The sequence below is a fragment of the Amblyomma americanum genome, chromosome 8 (assembly GCF_052857255.1).
Source record: "Amblyomma americanum isolate KBUSLIRL-KWMA chromosome 8, ASM5285725v1, whole genome shotgun sequence".
In the NCBI taxonomy this organism is placed as follows: domain Eukaryota; kingdom Metazoa; phylum Arthropoda; class Arachnida; order Ixodida; family Ixodidae; genus Amblyomma; species Amblyomma americanum.
The window spans coordinates 15,789,825-15,808,371 of record NC_135504.1 but is presented as its reverse complement, the minus strand read 5'-3'; the positions used below and the strand labels follow the sequence as shown (position 1 = coordinate 15,808,371).

The window sequence follows — 18,547 nt, the reverse complement described above, 5'->3', positions numbered from 1 at the left end:
AACTAAACGTTACAGCCTACGGCATGGCTGAAACAATGCCCATCGTGTGTACGGAAAGGTGCGGTGTTTACTGCCTGTGGTATTCGGCGATGTAACGGTGTTTTTGAAGGCGACTTATCGAAGACTGTTTGCGTAATGTTATTCACTACGCTATGGTGTACTTATGCTTTATTAATCTGTACTCATGGACGTGTTTACCAACTCTGAGCGCCGAGGTCGCGCAAACCGGCGGAGGCGTTCATCTTCCACAGGTATCGTCTGCATGTCTGTCAGCGTGTTTTGACTGAGCCGCGCGTAGTCAAGGCTTGTAGTCATTCAGGCGTTGTGGAATGCTGAAAAAAAAAAAATCAACGTTTGTCTCTAGCATTTCTCAAAGCGCACTGAACGCGCAGCATTTACGGGGCCGTTAAAGTTGCTCGCATTTGGATGTGAAGTCGGATTTGCGGGCGCGAAGCGACTGCTTTCACGAGTTTACGCGCTCGCGTAGCAACCCCATGATCTTAGAAACTGTCGTCTGGCGTTCATAGCTTCCACTCCGCTGCCACTGTATTGCGAGACGGAGCATACAAGACGGTGCATAGTACCGGTCGGCAGAGCTCTTATCAAATTTAGGACCTTATCAAAGGGCGCCATTATCAAAGGACCCTGACCGAAACAAGCCAGCAGATTTTCGACTTTTTGCTTCATAGATGGCAGCACTGGCCGGCGCACCCACTGGGATGCAGAAGTACTTGTTACATTACCACAGTAGAAGCACAACTGTTCGGTTTGACAGCAAACATTAAAATAGTATGAAATTGTGTAAGGTGCAGTAATGTTGCATGCTACATTGGAGTGTTAGAAATTTGTTTGTTAGAAATTAACAAATAGCCTTTGCTCTCTTCTAACGATTAGGTTAACAATCGAATTAAACATGTTGCTGTTTTCTGAACATTATTAAGATGGTAACATTTTTTAAAGTGCTGTGTCACAGGACTGTTTCCACTCTTTGTACAGTATTGATGTTGTTGTTGTTAGCCTATCAAAAGATGGCGCATATCCACACTGGGGGACCGTAACAGCATTTCACATCAAATCTCTTGTATTGTGCCTCTCATAGATTCTATACATTGCACCAAATTTTCATTACGAAACTTTGCCATTACCCATTCACCTTTACCAGCCGCTGTGGAGGCTCAGTGGTCGTGGTGCTCGGCTGCTGACCCGAAAGGTGCGGATTCGGTCATGGCCGTGGCGGTCACATTTTGATGGAGGCAAACTGCTAGGGGCCTGTGTATATTAAAGAACCGCAGGTGGTCGAAATTATCCGGAACCCTTCACAACAGGGTCCCTCATAGCCTTAGTCGGTTTGGAACGTTAAACCCCATAAACCGGACCAAACCATTCACTTTGATCACTCGTGGGACACTCTTGATGGCTGGGCATACAAGCATGAGTCCACGGTGTCCGTCCGAAGGTGAGTGTATGAGTTCCATGTATTAGTTGTGCTGTACTGTAATGGTTTAGTCAATCGTTGTTTTGCAAAACAAGGAATCGCGAGAAAAAACATTTCACATGGTTCCTGATGAACACCAAAATATCTGCACACAATTGGCTTTGCGTTAAACATACCAATCCCACATGCCATACCGTACCAAGAGTGACAGCAAGCAAGTAATGTAGTTTGCCAGCTGCAGTATGTGAGGTGGCAGTGACAATTGCTAAAGAAGCTGAAGAATGAATCGTCAGAACAGTAAATCTAGAATATTACTGCGAATCCTTGTAGTGATTGTTTATTCTTCAAATTTTGTGATCGCTTTTTTGTAATGCAAGTCTCGACCAGATTTCTCTCGATTGATCGCATCTAGGCGGAGCCAATTCTAAGTTGTTCCAGAATGTTGTAGTAACTTTGCACGCTTTATCTCTAAAGTTCACTAACAGCTTTAAATTGAGCATGGCCGAGAGTGGTGGGCAGTCTGTTCTACGACTACCGAGCACGCTTGTTGCTATGCCGCTGCCGAGTCATTCAGTTCTTTGCAGGTGCAAGTCAGCCCAAATTAAAGAATTCTGCTTAGAAGCCATTTTCGCTGTTTTCCTGCTCTCTGGACTGCAGTCACCACTACGTGACAATATAATCCCAGTACCTGTTTTGGTTTTCAGTATTTTAACACGTCTTGCTTCTTGTACAACAAGTTGTCACCTTCGCACACTCTGTGATAAAAGTATCATTGTCCATGTGCATTGGGTGTACATAAGTAAGCGTGACTGGCCTTATAAAGGCTGATAGTGCTTATATAAAAGCGCAGTTCTTGCCTTCGGTGCACCTGTTCCTGTGTCAATGCACTTTGGGCTGATCTACTAGGAGAAAAAAACAGCATATTTGCAGGTCTGCTGCCAGCAGGGATGTATGCAGTGTACAGGGCTATGGTGAGTTATGCATGACCCCATGAACAAGTGAACTAGGACCACCCACCCTCGCATGCCCTAGACAGTGCATGGTGTGCAGGTGCACTGTCCCCTCACCTCTGCCACTTTGCAGGCTGCTATAACTGTGCTGAAGATCGGAAGGGAGCAGAGGAAAAAAGCTGATTCCAGCATCTGAAGAGAACAGCTGTGTGTTTAGATTGCGTGTCACAGAATTGAAGTATTAGCCAGAGAATGTGCTGTGCACCGGCAGGTATTAGAAGCCTTGACCAGTCCCTGCACACTGTCAGCAGCATAGTGCTTAGTTGGAGAAATGTGCCTTCGTTGTTGACATTAATCATCAGCCTGACTATGCCCACTGCAGGACAGAGGCCTCTCTCATGTCTCTTCAATTAACCCTGTCCCGTGCCAGCTGCGGCCACCCTATTGCCGCAAACTTCTTCCCTTCCATTGGAATCCAGTCTGTTACACTTAGGGAGCATCGGTTATCTTGCCTCCGCATTATGCGCCCTGCCCAAGCCCATTTCTTTCTCTTGATTTTGACTAGGATGTCAATAACCATGTTTGATCCCTGACCCACTGTCCTCTTCCTGTCTCCTAACATTACACCTGTCATTTTTCTTTGCATGGCTCGCTGCACTGTCCTTAAGTTAAACCCTTTTTGTTAGTCTCCAATACGTCTGTGGTGTGTCTACTTCAGGGGCTTTTTGTTCCTAAAGGTAGATTCACACAATGGGTGAGGTCATGGACGAATCAGTGATGTTGCATCATGTTAGAGGACCATCTGTATGCTGAAAGCATACAGTGGATGAAAACAGATCCCAAAGTGAAAAAGTTCCCTCTTTTTTCTGTCGGCATTGTCTGCGGACAGGAGTTCAGCCTGAATCCGTGGCATCGAGCCACGTGATGTACAGTTTCATCCTCGAGATCTGCGGTTCAATTCTTCATGTAAATCCACCCTATGTCTTGCGAGCTTTTTTTTTTGCCTCAGTGTGAGTGTTAAACGAATGAACCACTTAAGAATTTCTTAACCGTTTCTTTTTTGCTGTTGTTGTCAGGACATGTCCTATGGCATGTGGGATGGAGATGAAATGTACGGCTGAAGTCCGGATTTACCAAACCTCCACCAGGTGGCCAACTTAACTAGTGTTTTGAATGACATATGCTCTTTGTGTAAACGAAATTGAGAGCCTACTTTTGTTCCAGTCAGCTATTGTTCATGGGTGCAGCTGCAGTATTGCAATATGCACCCGCAAATTTTTAATTACAGTTGGCTACGTTATTTCTGAAAATTTGAGATAACCTATATTCAAGGACAGCATTTTTGTTGTCGCATCAAAAAGGCAGTTAAAACAACATAGTAGTGCACTGCGCTGTACAGTTGAATCCCGCTACAACGAAATCGACGGGAAGCACGAGAAATTTCGTTGTCGCGAAATTTCGCTGTCGAGAAATTAACCAAAAATGCAAGGCAATAACTCCAGCAAAACAGTTTTATTGCCAGAAATCTGTGAGCTTAGCCCGTTTGCGTTTCACTGCCAGCAGCGGCATCACGTGACTCTCGGCCTTCGCACGGCGCCAGCAAGTCCCCTCGCTGCTTCCCTACGACGAATAAACGACTCCCAACCAAATTTTTTCATAAAGAATACATGAAAATGTAGTAAACATACATTCTGTGCATTATTTAGGTGCTCCAAGCCACTGCTTTAGCAGGGAATAATCTCGTACAGCACCCAACTTTTGAAGAAAGGCGGGCCACTGACCGGTGAAGGCTCGCGAAAAATTCGTAGAAGCGAATGCGTGCTCACAAAATAATTCGTTTTCGAGGGAATTTTAATACATTCACTCCTATGGGGATTTCGCGGGGAATGAAAAATACTTCGTTGTGGTGAAAATTTCGTTGAAGTGGAATTCGTTGTGCCGGGATTCAACTGTATTCATAAATGTTGCATATGGTTCTAATATCCCACCATACTGGGAAGATTTAATGCCATATGAAACAAGACCCATTGCAGTGAATATCCTTTTCAGTGCTGTACTGTAAAAATAATGTCATTCACACGTGATAGCAATGGCGGCTGAAGGGTAAAATGCGACTAATGAAAAGAAATATGTGCAGTATTAAAGTTGTAATACGATGGTTTTGAATCCATTTAGACATTTTATGTTTATTTAAAAGCTATACATTTTACAACACTCCCACAGTGTCTATCCATTTTAAGACAGGGCTCGAGACCAGAAAGAATCCAGTCAATGTGAATAAAAACATTAGGGAGGGAAGATACTGACATTTATTAGGTGAAACCCTTTACTTAACATGCAGGGCAACCACAAACATGTCAGATATCCAGCTGGCAAGGCAACTGTGTGCAAGTAGCTTGTGCAAGAGAATGCACTGCGCACAGTGGCACCCATGTGTAACAGCTCCCTCTGACAGCGTGCAGTGTTGCTAGCTTCTAGCAAAAGCTTATTTTAGTGTTATTTAATGCAAAAAGTAGTGACATTTATTTCTTCGAAGGCCTATGTTATCATGGTGTTTGTTTTCACTGCTGACCTAAGGTGGAGAGTAAGCATTTGGATTGAATTCGAATGCGTTCGCTGAACTCGCTCCGTTGGGATATGTCATTTGAATTCAATAACGTCAGGTGATCTCCCGTAGCAGCCTGGTAATGACATCACATGGCTATTTAATTCATTTCAAATAACGATTCTTGTAATGTAACGGTAGCATAAATCTGCTTACACTAGGGGAACAGCAATCTTGACCAATGTTTGGCTGAAAAACTGCTTACTTCTTGCTACAGTGGTGGTTTTTATCTTTGTTGTCACAGTGTCTTCTTTTTCTACGTTCCACCGTTTCAGGTTCGCAAGTTCGCTGTGTACGAACCCAGGCCTGCAAGGGTGCATGAAATGGCCGTCTGATTTCTGGTCCACGAACACTTACGCTTCCACAACGAATGAACTCTCTTCCAAAAAGTGCATCTTTTGAAGTCTAATTAAGCCAGAGAGGTTCACAATGAAATGACTCTTATAATAAACTCTGCACATCTCCAATCAAAAAACTTTAATTTGAAACCCAACGTTTCGAAGCCGGCTCGGCTCCTTCATCAAGGGTGACTGGAGGCAGTAGCTAGCGTCTTTAAGTAAGCATGGAGGGGAGGAGGTGGTCAAAAGAATGAAAGCTGTGATGTGATGCGAAAGGCGTGGGGGGTTAAGGCTGTGAGTCACGTCGCACTGTGGGGAAGCGGTCAATGATGACTTTTCTTCATTGAGTTGCAGAGCAAAGTCCCTGGGCATATACTGGGGGCAGGTTACCTCTTGTGCGGTTGATGTTGTTTGGGGTAGTTTGGATGTTCCAGGGTTAGAGTAGGAGAACCGAAACAAATTACCAGAAAAGTCTCCTGCTTGAATCCTATATGTACAATGTGTACAATTTACAATATGTGCAAAGTAGTTCTGTCAAGACCATTTAAAACTGTTTCAAATAACGTTGATGAAAGTGCGTTGCACGCATGCGCGAGTCTGGTGGAGTAATTTTATTGCTCAAAATAATCCTTGTTTGTCATATTCCTTCATGGGCATTCTTGAAGTATTTTAGCCCTTCATGGTGCATTTGCAGGCAGTTTCCCTACCAGTGCTTTTCGCCTGCTTAGGGTGCGTTCATCAGTGGTTACTATTGTCTTTCAAACTCTTATTTTTTGCTTTCAGCATGGACACACTGGGGCAAACCTCCAGTTCCAGTCTTTAACGTGCTAGTGTGGTTTCCACTTATGAAGGCTTTGGATGTACAGTACTCACGGATTGAAATAGGACATTCGGAGCGCTAGCCTTGCAGTGCCACGCAGGCATGTGGTAAACCACAGGCCGGCTGATTGGCTACTGGAAGGAACAATTCTGCTTTGTAGATGTTCTCCCTCTCACGCCATACCACAATGCACCACCTTGGTTCCATGAGCGTCTACGGGCGGCGCTCCATGAAGCGACGGCCACGCGCTCCGAATGTCCTATTTCAATCCGTGAGTACTGTACATCCCAGCATTGAAGTAAATGATTACAACGACGAGATGATGCTTCAGAGTACTCATGGGCTCCTTGTTCACAGTGAAGCTGTCTCATTTTTAAACCATCACGACATCTGATTATCATGTTCGCATTGTATGTTGCTGAAGGGGCCAGCGCTCGTCAAGGTGCCACTGTGTAGCTTTTTTAGCAGTGTCATTTTCTCTCTTAGAGATGTAAGTAATGATGTAATGGTCATGTGCAAGCAAAACAGAGCATTTTAAACTTTTTTGCCTGTGTACCAGAGATGTTAACGTACCAAAACTTCTTTCATAGCAGCTAAAGTAACTGAAGTTGTGCAAGTTGGCTCTTCTTGAATGATTCCTGTGGTTATATTTACATGGCCCATGGTGTCCTATAGACATGGGAATTACCTCAGTGGCACTTTTTAGGTGCTTGTCTGGTTCCCTGATAGTTTTTTGTGTCCAGCATGACTGGCTTTGCAGAGCCTGAATACTCTGCTTCGGGTGTGGTACATTGCGAATATTTAGTCTTGGAAATAACTGTCTGACGTAGAAGTTCAATTGCTCCTATCTCCTCTTAATGCAGCTGCACCAGCAGGAACTTGGAGCATCGGCGAGCCTGTAACACCTCTTCAATCAAATTCTCCTCCACACGAAATTGAGAAAAGCACGGACGGAAGTAGCAGCTGCGGAACCGGATCGTCTGGACTTCACTGCTCCTCGAGTTGGAAGGAGACTTCCGCTTCCCGGAATCGGCCCGTGAAGAAGGAAGTGTTCCGATGCGACCATTGCCCTTACACCACGACCTCCGAGCTCAACCTGAAGACACATGCACGCACTCACACTGGGGAAAAGCTGTTCACGTGCACTGTGTGCCAGGCAGCCTTCACTCAGATGGGAAAGTACAAGTGGCACATGCTCAGGCACACCTGGGAGAGGCCGTTCAAGTGCAGTGTGTGCCCCTATTCAGCTGCCCAGAAGGACACCTTGCAGCGTCACCAGAGGACTCACCCTGTTGACTAACATTCTTTTGTGTGATGTGCATGTAGTGTGAAGAGATCAAAACATTATTTAAAAAAGTATCAACATCAAATTTTTGCTCATGTGTTTTCTTCTTTCAGATGATGCATTGGGCATTAGTTTACATTGATCACCCCACCGAATTTTTGCTTGAATGTTTTTTTTTTTTTTCAGATTATGCACTAGGCGTTAGTTTACATCCCCAACAAATCTTTGCTTGCATGTTTTCTCCTTTCAGATGATGCATAGGCACGTCCGAATATCTCTATTGTGCCCCACTTTTGTGCAAACAGGTGCAGTGCTATTGCTAGTGGAAGGAAAATCTTGCGCACCACCACAGATTTCTTCCCCGCTCGATATTCTGCATTATGTCGAGCCTCTCTGCGTCAGCACTCGGAACTTCGCACCGATACGAGATGCACTGGGTAGTGATGTCACTTCAGACAGCACCATCGCGTGATCCATGATAGTGCCTAATGAGACTAATCAGAAAGATGGGGTCGAACCACAGCCATGCAGTGCAAGGAGGAAAATTCAAGCTTGCGGCATCTGGTCTCGGCCACAGAAACTGCAGAGAAGCCAAGTCGCGTGACATCATTGCCTGCGAATGAGGAGGTTGTGGGGAAGTGGGAATGCCAGAGTGTGACAGCCTGCAATGGAAGGGAGAGATGCATTCTGCAAGGTCACAAAGGTGCTCTCTTTCTCTTCACACATGTCAGCATCTGCAAGTGTACTTGTCATGTGCTGCGTTGTGTCAATATCTGTACATTGTTGCAGCCTGTGTGTTAGGGAACACAGATGACAATTCCTTGTGTTCATAGTTGCTTTATGGAAGATTCCTTCAGTCCTGTATGCGACGATAGATACGCGCTAACTGAGATGTTCGCAATAGTCACTACGCCACAAGCGGACAACAAATGCACGAGGTTTTAATGGAAATTGAGTTGGGGAGTCTATGCAACTACATCTTAAGTGGAACTATCACCTAAGCAGGTTTAACGAGGTTTTACTCTGTTAATAAGAATATAATTGAAACCTACTAATCCTTACAGTGGTAGCAGTATCAGGGATTTTCTCTGTGGTGAGTGGCTTTGGAATTGGCATTGTATAAACACTGATAAATTGCACATGCAGCTGCTGGCTACAGAACTTGTTATCCTGGTAGGTTAAAGAATGGGTGTGCTGCACGATGTTATTCAGCCAGGCCAAAGAATGGGCGTCCTCAAAAATGTCCAGGTAGACCGGATAACAGGTGTTCTCAAAGATTTTTAACACAGTCAAGGAATGGATGTGGTCAAGAGTGTGTCCCGTACAGTATGTGTTGTTGTCGGTTGGGGCATTTGTCGCAAAACCATGGTGCCAAACAGCTTGAAACCCTGCTTAAGTTAACATCCTGAAACTGCATGGTGTGGCATTCTGCGCAGTAGCAGCTGCAGCTATTATGGTAAAGCCGCTAGTGGTAGCATGGCACATCAGTCTCATTGCTGGAGGTCCATGGATGCTGCTGAAGTGGAAAGTCTTGCTCTGAATGCTGCATGTAACAGAGGACAAATGCTATTGGGATGCTGTATGACAAGGTGCTCGAAGTTCATGTGAATGCATTTCTTGGACCCTAAAGTAACCATTGTAACCCTCCCGAAATGGGAACACAATCATAAAACACATGCAGGGACCCTGGAACAGTGGCGCAAGGTGCGTGGTAGCTCCCCCACTACCCCCTTGGTCTACAAGGGGGAAGTGGAGACTGTTCTCAGATTTCTGATGGTTAAAATGCTTCAGTTCTAGGATGCTTTTAATATAAAGCACAGTGGGGCAGAGCTGGTCGGCTTTGTAGGCAGTTGTAAACCATTTCGTTTGGATAACCTAAACCAATCATGTCCCAACAGAAGTAGACTCCGACCCCGGCTCATGAGCATGATTAGCAGAATTTAAACAGACTATACACAAACTTTTCTAATGCAATTGATCACTCCTGCGTACATCTATAAAGCTGCCCATTTCAATTTGTTTTATATGCCTCTAACAGATATACCTTTCAACAGTGAAAAATAAGAAAAAACATAAGCAAAATATAAAACATTATGTAAATAAACATGAAGTAAATAACACAAGCGTAAAGTCTTGCCCCCCCCCCCCCCCCCCCCCCCGCCCCCATCCAATAAATAAAGTTCCGTAGTCCCTGCGCACATGTGCGTGGCAGCAGCATTGAAAGCAAATGCTACATTTGCAAAAGCAAGAGGTGGACCAGCTGGCACTGGTCATTCGCAGTACGACCAGTGTAATTGCCGTTTAATTTTTTTCTTGAGTTTCTTAATTTCGCCATCGCTTGTTTTCGATACTTATTGAAGGACCCGCCTTGTGATGCGTTTTATGAATACAGTGGAAACAACTCTGTCTCCAGAATGCTATATTGTCTTGTCATTTATGACCACTCTGGGCAATGCTTGCATGGGTTGCTAGAGAGCTTGTAGAGGATATGTACTCCTGCAAAAATGTATGGTTGTGTCTTAACAGTAGGGATGACCAAATATTTGAAATTTTTGAATTGCAAATCAAATATCCTCCTATTTGATTTGCTGAACTAATCAAATGTTGGATGTAGAAAATTATTTGAAACAAATTGAATTTGTTTCCAAGTTATTGAATAGTTATTGGGTAACTGGCATGAAGTTCAAACTAAATGTGCCTTAGTTTTCTTTGGCAGCTGTTTGAAGAACAGCCTACTCTGACGCCGCGTACCATGCTGTCATGATTGTTCTGCGTGAAACGGAATGTTTAATGCCGCGATGTGGCCTATTTGTGTGGTGTTGTTAATGATGCTCATATATGCCCTCCAAGAGTTGGCAGTGCTGCAGGGCTACCTAAATAGCACGCCCCGACTTGGCGCCTGATCTCGGGATCCATGACTTGTACTTAGCTCTTGCCCCTCTAATCTACTGAGATGTTGTGCTAATTTATTCACTGATGTCACCAATACCAAGAGTTAATTTTCTTATAAGTATGAGATGATGGGAATAGAGTTAATATACTGACCTTGTGTTGCATACTTTCAAGTAGAGATCAGTGTTGCATCTTTTGACAAGTATAGATGTAGGTCCACAAGTTATAGCACCGTACCGCAGCGCCGCCGGTAACGCATAGCTCTTTCGCATGGTTATTCATTTTGTAGGAATATTCGCAGAAGTAGCAAATACATGTGTAAGGTTATTTGAGCCGATTTTGTCACTGTTTGATTCATATTCGATTCGGTTTTGAAAAAGTGCTATTTGCACACCTTATACCTAACACAATGCACTGATTGGTGCTTCGTGATTATCAGTATGGTTTTTATTGTAAATTCTCTGCCTAGGTGTCTATGGCTGAAACCTGCAGCATTGAAGTGTTTTCGTTTTGCTAGTAAGTGTCTCATGAACGCTAAAATATGACAAGTTCTCACCACAGCAAACCAGTTTTTTAATTCTTGCCCAGTTCAGTCAAATTTCCTTGTAGTCTTTACCGAGACCAACTCGCTTGGATTGGAGGTGTGTAACGTGCTGCGCATTGTCGAATTGAGATTGCTGCAATGTGTACAGCTAAATTAACCTTGTCTTCACTTAATGCAGCTGGTGCGGTAGAAACCTGGAGCCTGGTTGGTCACGGAGCACATTTTCAATCCAGCTCAGCTATGCTTGAGACTGAGGAAACCTCGGACGGAAGTGGACTTGGAATGCTTGCGCTTTGCTCTTCCATGAACCGGGAACAGGTCGTCAGGGACAAGGTGTTCCACTGTGACCGGTGCCCTTATACCACAACCTACAAAGTCAGCCTGACGACGCATGCGCGCACTCACACTGGTGAGAGACCGTACAAGTGCAGGGTGTGCTGGTCTTCCTTCACGCAAGCAGGGAACTACAAGCGGCACATGCGCAGGCACACCGGGGAGAAGCCGTTCAAGTGCAGCATGTGCCCTTATTCGACGATCCAGAAGTGTGCCTTGCAGCGTCACCTGAGGACCCACATTGCGGACTGATGTGTTTTAGCGTGGATTACCTTCAAAACACTACTGTAGGGAATGCTTAGTTATTTTTGTAACCATAGCTGAGTGACTTTAAGAAATAAAACCATGATTTACTTATCTCAAAGGGTGATGCGGGCTGAAGGAAAGAACATTGGTCTTGACAGGCCCTGGGCCCCTACTCAATCATTTAGAACTGAACAATGTATGTTTGCTTGAAAATCAATTGCATATCAAGAAACAATACACATGGCAAAGGATCAATAGCTACAAAGTGGCCATATGCCAATTGCATGAAAAATAAAGAGAAGGCTGTATTAATGTCCAGACTGTTTGTTTGCTTGCAGGTAATACTTAAAAAACATGAACTTATGTAATGGGTTGCATCGCTGTTGTCTCGGTGTATCATGTTTATGTGTTTAGTAGCCTATAAAAGGTTATCTGCTGGCCATTTCTCCTAGGACAGATGTTCTCTATCCTTTAATCTGGAGGGAACCCAAACTGCCTTCAAAAGGGGCTGAGAAACACTGTGTGTTGGCCTCCATCTTTTTCTGCCCGACATACATGCATAAAAGGGCATGCAAAATTACAGGCCTTCAATAACATGGCAGATTTATAGCGACTTGCTGTATGCTGAAACTGTCTGCCATAAACACTTTCAATATGATTAGTCCCAAAATAAAGAGAGTAAAGAAAAGGTAGACATTGAAGGATACATGGGTTTAGGTGCTTTAAGGGGTCCAGAAAGAACAATGCAACAAAGATAATGTTCTTAAATATCACCCTATTTAGTTGTTTGCAAGGACAAAAGGTTCTGTCGACATCTAAACCACGGCACGATGGAAGGGACGAAGAAGGAAGTGCCGTAATGGAGGAGGGCGCTAAAATAATTGTGACTACCTGGCATTCTTTAAATTTGGTAGTGCTCGGCAAAAATGTTTATAATTGAATTTCTTCTTGTGCAGTTCTCGTGTGCTTATGTACAGTGAGCCCTCTGATCCGTTTCCATGAATGCAGAGAGCAGGTGTTTGACATGCATGTAACCAGTGGAGGCCTATAGACCTATACAAATGCGCATCCTGGGTGTGGCTGTATTGCTCGCTGGACTGTTGTGGGCATCTGATGTGAGCATAGTGGAAGTGGTGTGACCAGCTTTCTGCACCTCTTCGCAACAGGCCAAAGAGCAGTTGCAGAAGGCCCAGGGTGTGCTTTTTGGAGAAGTCTATATATTCGATGTGAGCCCCGAAACCATTCAGATGCAGGAGCTCATCAGCGCCAGCAAGCAACTTTATGTGATGTTCTTTCCTCCGTTTCATGCAACCCACCAACACCAGCATTCCCTAAAGGCCAGCTATCCAATGTATTGCATGCCGCTAGTTGCACTGCCTAAGTGTGTAGATAGCAATCTTGCATTGTACTTGTTCTGCTGTAACTCGACAAAAAACTTAAACAGCCACGTAGCTCTGAAAACTTCGGTGGCTGCTGAACTGTGTTCCAATTTACACTTGTGAATCAGTGGAAAATGGGACATCGAGAAAGACACGCATGCTGCTATTTGCTTGTGTTCTGTTTTATTGCACACTTCAAGCCTACTTCTACCTGAGGTTGTGCTAACGTACTATGAAGATCTTGCAGATGAACATAAAATGAGTTTGTAGCTTCCACTGGGCTAACCCGTTAAGTATAGCCAGCCACCAAGCTGCAAGTCTACGAAACGCTGAGGACTGATATGCTCCAGCTGCTGCTTGTCTTTCTTTTCCTTTCATTCTGTCTTCCTTTGATCATTTGTTCATTCATTCGTTCGTTCATTCATTCCTTTCTTCCTTCCCTCCCTCCCTCCCTTTCTTCATTCACTCATTGAGCCATTTGTTATTTTGTCCATGCATTCATTCTTTCTCTCTCGCATGCGGGGTTGGATCCCCAGCGCTGCCAGGTACCCACCGGTGACACAATGGGTACAAGCTTTCCCCTGGCCTGGTGCTCGGCTTATTTAGGGTGAAATGCTTGGGAAATGGGTCTTTGACCCCACCTTGAGTAATCGAAAATACCTTGTGCCATGGCACTCTTTGGCCACAGATGCCATTGCACCATAAAAATCATAATCATCAGCATCATTCTTTCTCTAGTTGTTGGACATGGAAGCTGTGGCTGAACCTGCTTAGTTGTAAAACCTCACCAAGCATAGGTGTATTTTAAAGGGCACAGAGGACATTTTAGTGATGAGCTGTATGAAGAGTTTACCATGTTCTAATGACAGTGAGGCTACCTACACTGAAATCAGAGCTTTGTATAACCTACAAAAATTTGAACAATGAAATACAGTCATTGCAGCAAACCTCAGTTCCGAAGCTCGAGCGCCGAACGCTCGGTCGCTCGTGCGTGCTCTGGACTGAACGCGGTCTCTGTTCTGTGCCTGGACGGTTCGGCTGGTTGTTAGTGACGCTGTGCTCTTATTACTGCGCTGTGCTGTGGTGTGCTGTGTGTGCTGTATTAGTAGTGTGCTGTGTTCTTATTACAAAGTATTGTATGGCCACATCTTTTCTTGCAACCGATTGCCCTCTGAAACGAGGGCGCTCCGAAGTCACTTAAATTTTTTTCAAAAAGAACGCAAACAACTTTCCGAGGTGCGTCCACAGTGAGCATGCGGACATAACGGCACGACTAGTGTCACCCTTTACCATTACAAGAACCCTAACTGAGAGCATTGGACAAGGCTACAAAATCAAGAAACTTGCAAATGGCGATCTGTTGGAAGTCATTTACAATCACCAGTATGAGAAGTCGTCAAGAGTAACAGGCTTTGGTGACACACCAGTGACAATCAGCCAGCATTGATCATTGAACACTGTTCGCGGAGTAATTTCAGATGATGACTTGAAATTCCTAACATAAGAAGAACTCCTTGGTTAAAGAAGACAACATAACAAATGTCTACAGAATCAAAATAAGGCGCAACAACATCGAAACACCAATGAAGCACATTGTTCTCACATTTGCCTGTAGCAATCTACCAGATTCTGTCGAAGTAGGCTACACAAAGCCCAAACTCAGACCATACATACCAAATCCACGTCGGTGCTTCAAATGTCAGAGGTACGGCCACGGTTCGCATAGCTGCCGGGGCAAACAGACCTGCGCGAAATGTGCTTCCCACGACCACCCCGCTAAAAACTGTGATGTTGAACCCCACCTTTGCATAAACTGTGAGGGCAGCCATCCGGCTTACTCACGGTCTTTCCCAAAGCACTGCTCTTAGATGATTATGCCAGCGTTAACATACATTCCGTTTTTAGCTTTTTAAAAAAAGCAGGGGTACCTGAAAAACTGTAAATCTTGAGCCACTGGTTTGCTCTAGTACATGATGCACCTCAGCCACTTCCTCATTCCTGAGAAGAAGGCTGAGGCTTTTTATTTCATTGGTTGGGAGCCTCAGGATCCTTGCACAGCCAAGGATAGCTGCTGAGCCTACCTGACCTTCTCTGGGGCTTTTGCCATTAGCTATTTCCAGATTTCTTCTCTGTTATTACTAGGCAGTTTAATATTTTTAGGCCATCTACACCATCGACGATTTTTCATATTCCTAAACATTCTACAGAGAACCAATTCTATACCTTGAGCTTGGCGCATGATGGTCTTAGCTGCCTATGTGCCATAAAACCCGACACGACACAACACACACATTTCAAAAACAGTGTGATGAATCGAATACACTACGGTTCCAGAAACAACGGAGAAAGCTTAGCTAATGATATTACCAGCTTTACAATATTGGACTTCTTTGATGTATTGAGTATCTGTATTGGAAAGCAATTTTTATTCTGTACCTTGTGTCGGTTTTGGAAATACAATTTTTTATCCTTTCGGGTGTCGGTATCGAAGATACTTATTCAAAGTACCATGCCCAGCTCTGATATTGGACAGACAGGGAGATGTTTAAACGAAAGGTTAGGTGAGCATGACTATAATGTGGAAAACAGGAAAAAAGGAGGACACCTGGGTGTCGTAAGTGTAAGTGTGCCTACAACCCTGAGTTTATTTATTTATTGTAATACCCACAGCGCCACAAGTGGCATTACAATGTGGGGGGGGGGGGGGGGGGGGGAATAACACATCATGCAAATGAAAAAAAGGTAACAAATTGCTACACATACAATGCAACCACGAACGTAACATCATTACAGCCCAACCATAGTATTCACAGAGATTAAGAGAATAAATCACATGATGCAATTAACACCTCTTCAGAAAGCCTATTCCAATCTGTTATAGACCTTGGGAAAAAAGCACACTTGCACATTTCTGATTTGCAATTAATTTACTTCACTTTTAATGGATGGTCACAGTGTAACGAAACATAGTTTGGTGCTTGGATATACATGTCACGGTTTATGCCAGTTTTACAATAGTAAATACTATGAAAAAATTTTAACCTCAAACAGTATCGGCGTTTTTCTAGCGTCTGCCATCCCAGCGAGTTTTTAGTGCACGAAACGCTAAAATTCCTGGTATAATTATTACCCAAATTTTGTACCCCCTCTAATTTATCAGTATCTATTTTATGCCAAGGGTCCCATACTGCACAAGCATATTTGATAACCGGGTGAACATTAGTGTTGAAAACCTAACTCTCTTGCTTCTAAAGAGAATTGTTTGATGTTACGCTTTAAAAGACCAAGAACGCGACACCCTTTCTTGCTACATAATCGGCATGCCGTCTACAACTTAAGGTTATGTATACGCTGAGATATTTGTACTCTGATACTGAAGAAGAAAGTTGTGTCCCATTAATCGCATACGAAAATTCATGCGGTTATTTTCTTTTTTGTGTCTCGCGTATACACAGATTACTGCAAGTTAATAAACATCCCCCATTTCTTACACCATTCAGACACAATATTCAAATCATCCTGTAACACCACACAGTCGATTGGACTGTCAATGAGTCTATGCAATGCAGAGTCATCTACAAACAGACTACTGTGAATATGAAGTGCTCTTTCAGAGGAAATGGAAAATTGCGGGAGAAATTGCTGAAACAGGGAAAAACAGCACAAACTTGTGATGGTTGCATGAGTGCTCTTTCAATTCCTCTTTGAAGAAATTTTGGGGACACTTAAGCTTTACCTGTAAGGCCATGATGTGATAGTGTTAATGGGTCATTCTCATCAGCGACATTACCTGTTCTCATTAGCGTATTACCTGGTCTTGTGCTCTACTGTTACCAGATCACATGGCACACCAATGTCACGTGACACAAGCATACACTCGTTTGCGTGCACTCGCCCCTCACTGGCATGCATTTTGCTACTCATGTATACACGTTGCATGTCTACACAACAATGTGAATTAAAAATTACGTCAGCATCATTATTGCAATTTGTGGCCTAATTAGGATTACAGTTTTGACTTTGAAAGCAGTCTCATAGATGGTGTATTATGGTTTACATATATGAGAAGAAAGGAGGTTCAAAGGCTACGATTTATATTTTCATTTTGCAACATAGCGTGGGCAAGTACATGTGATGTAAGCGAGCAGCAAATGGTGTTTGTTGTTCGTTTGCATCACATGGAAAATGTTCCAAGAGTTTGTGCACACAAACTTTGCAGGTTCCTTGCATATATGGTAACCTAGAAAATATGTCCAGTTAATGCATTTTGGGTGATAACCCTGCTAATTTTGTTTACTGCATTGCTTATGAAAGGAAAAGCTTGCTACTGAGTTTTAAACATAGTGTGACGTTAATGCACACATATAGCCCTTGATAGTGCGCACTGTCACAGGTTTGGGGAACATTGTTAAACATCACAACACAAATAAAATAGTGTACGTTAGCAACATCCACTACTTCTGTTTTGAACTAAGTTTTGAAAACTCGGATCTGTAAAGAGCAACTTAATTGCAAGTTAGAGAGATGTGAAGGAACTGTACACTCTAACAGAATCATCGCAGCATAATGTGGTTAGACTATAGCATTCAAGGGCCTGGCTACACTAAACTAAAAAGATGGTAATGCAAGTTGTCACATCACAAATACTTTTGAAAGTTGGCATAGCAAATCTGCGGCGCGCTGATACCTACGCAGGCAAATAAAATTAAAATCGTTACAACGTCTCGAGACCACATTCTTGAGCGTCGATGTTACGATAGTTACCACTACGGAATGTTCATCTGCTTACTCTTGCGAAGTAAAGACAAAAAGTAAGGCCCTGGTCGAACGCTTGTGCAGATCACGGTGTCGCGGATTCATTGGCGTTGCTAGCATGCAGGTCGCGCTAGCTCGCCTCACGGTCCATCACCTGTGCTCCGGCGCAGAATTTCTCCAATTGGTAAGGGGGTTCATGGAAACATGCTGAAAGAATTAAGGCTTGGTATTTCGCGCATCCGTGGCACTTTGCTGCGGTCGCTGTGGAAGAACGGAATGTACGCGTGAATGCTGCAACTTCGAAGCAATCGGAGCTCGAGGCGCGGCTGTCGTGAGATTCATGGAGCTGGTCGTCTTTGCGGAAACACAGGCGGTCCGTTAAGAGAGAGAGAAAAACTTTACTGTTGGAGAGGAATTTCTCCGTCTTCGCTAGCTGCGGTACTCCGAGAAAATTTCCAGCGCACTGCAGTGGAGGAATGCAAGGAGTGCAAGAGTTGGGAGGTGCTTCAAGTGGCGCCACCACTAGTTAACCTTAACGTCTATCAGTCAGTGACAGTGAGAATCGAGTCGGCGTAAATGTTTTGTTTAAAGCACATTTTAAGCAAGCAATAGGCAAACATACAGTTAAAGAATTATTTAAATTAATAGCTCGAAGGTTGCTAACAGTGGCTATGCCATACCCCAATACGGATTCTCAGTGCAGGTAGAGAGATGCGGTTTTTTTACTTTTCTGGCGATGCTCCTCGGAGCAGGAAACGGGGTCCCTACCGGTCGGGTGGGCTGGCGAGACCGTGCTTAAGCATACTTACCTGGTGCCGGGGTTACCGTGATCAGCGAGGCGGTGCCTCCAGGGAGAGGCGCGGGCATTGCACTGCGCTCGTGCTGACCCCTGCCACTACCCCAAACTGGGGCAGATGGGGCATGCAATTTTTGGTAGTGGGGGACTGCGTTCGCGCTATCCCCCT

The 18,547-nt window shown here is 44.1% G+C and overlaps 1 non-coding gene across 1 annotated transcript; it reads left to right on the top strand.

Annotated features, from left to right (window-relative positions):
* The first annotated feature begins 18,383 nt into the window (after window positions 1–18,383).
* On the top strand, window positions 18,384–18,547 carry LOC144102895 (U1 spliceosomal RNA). Its single transcript, XR_013308260.1, has one exon. It is a non-coding gene; the product is annotated as a U1 spliceosomal RNA (small nuclear RNA).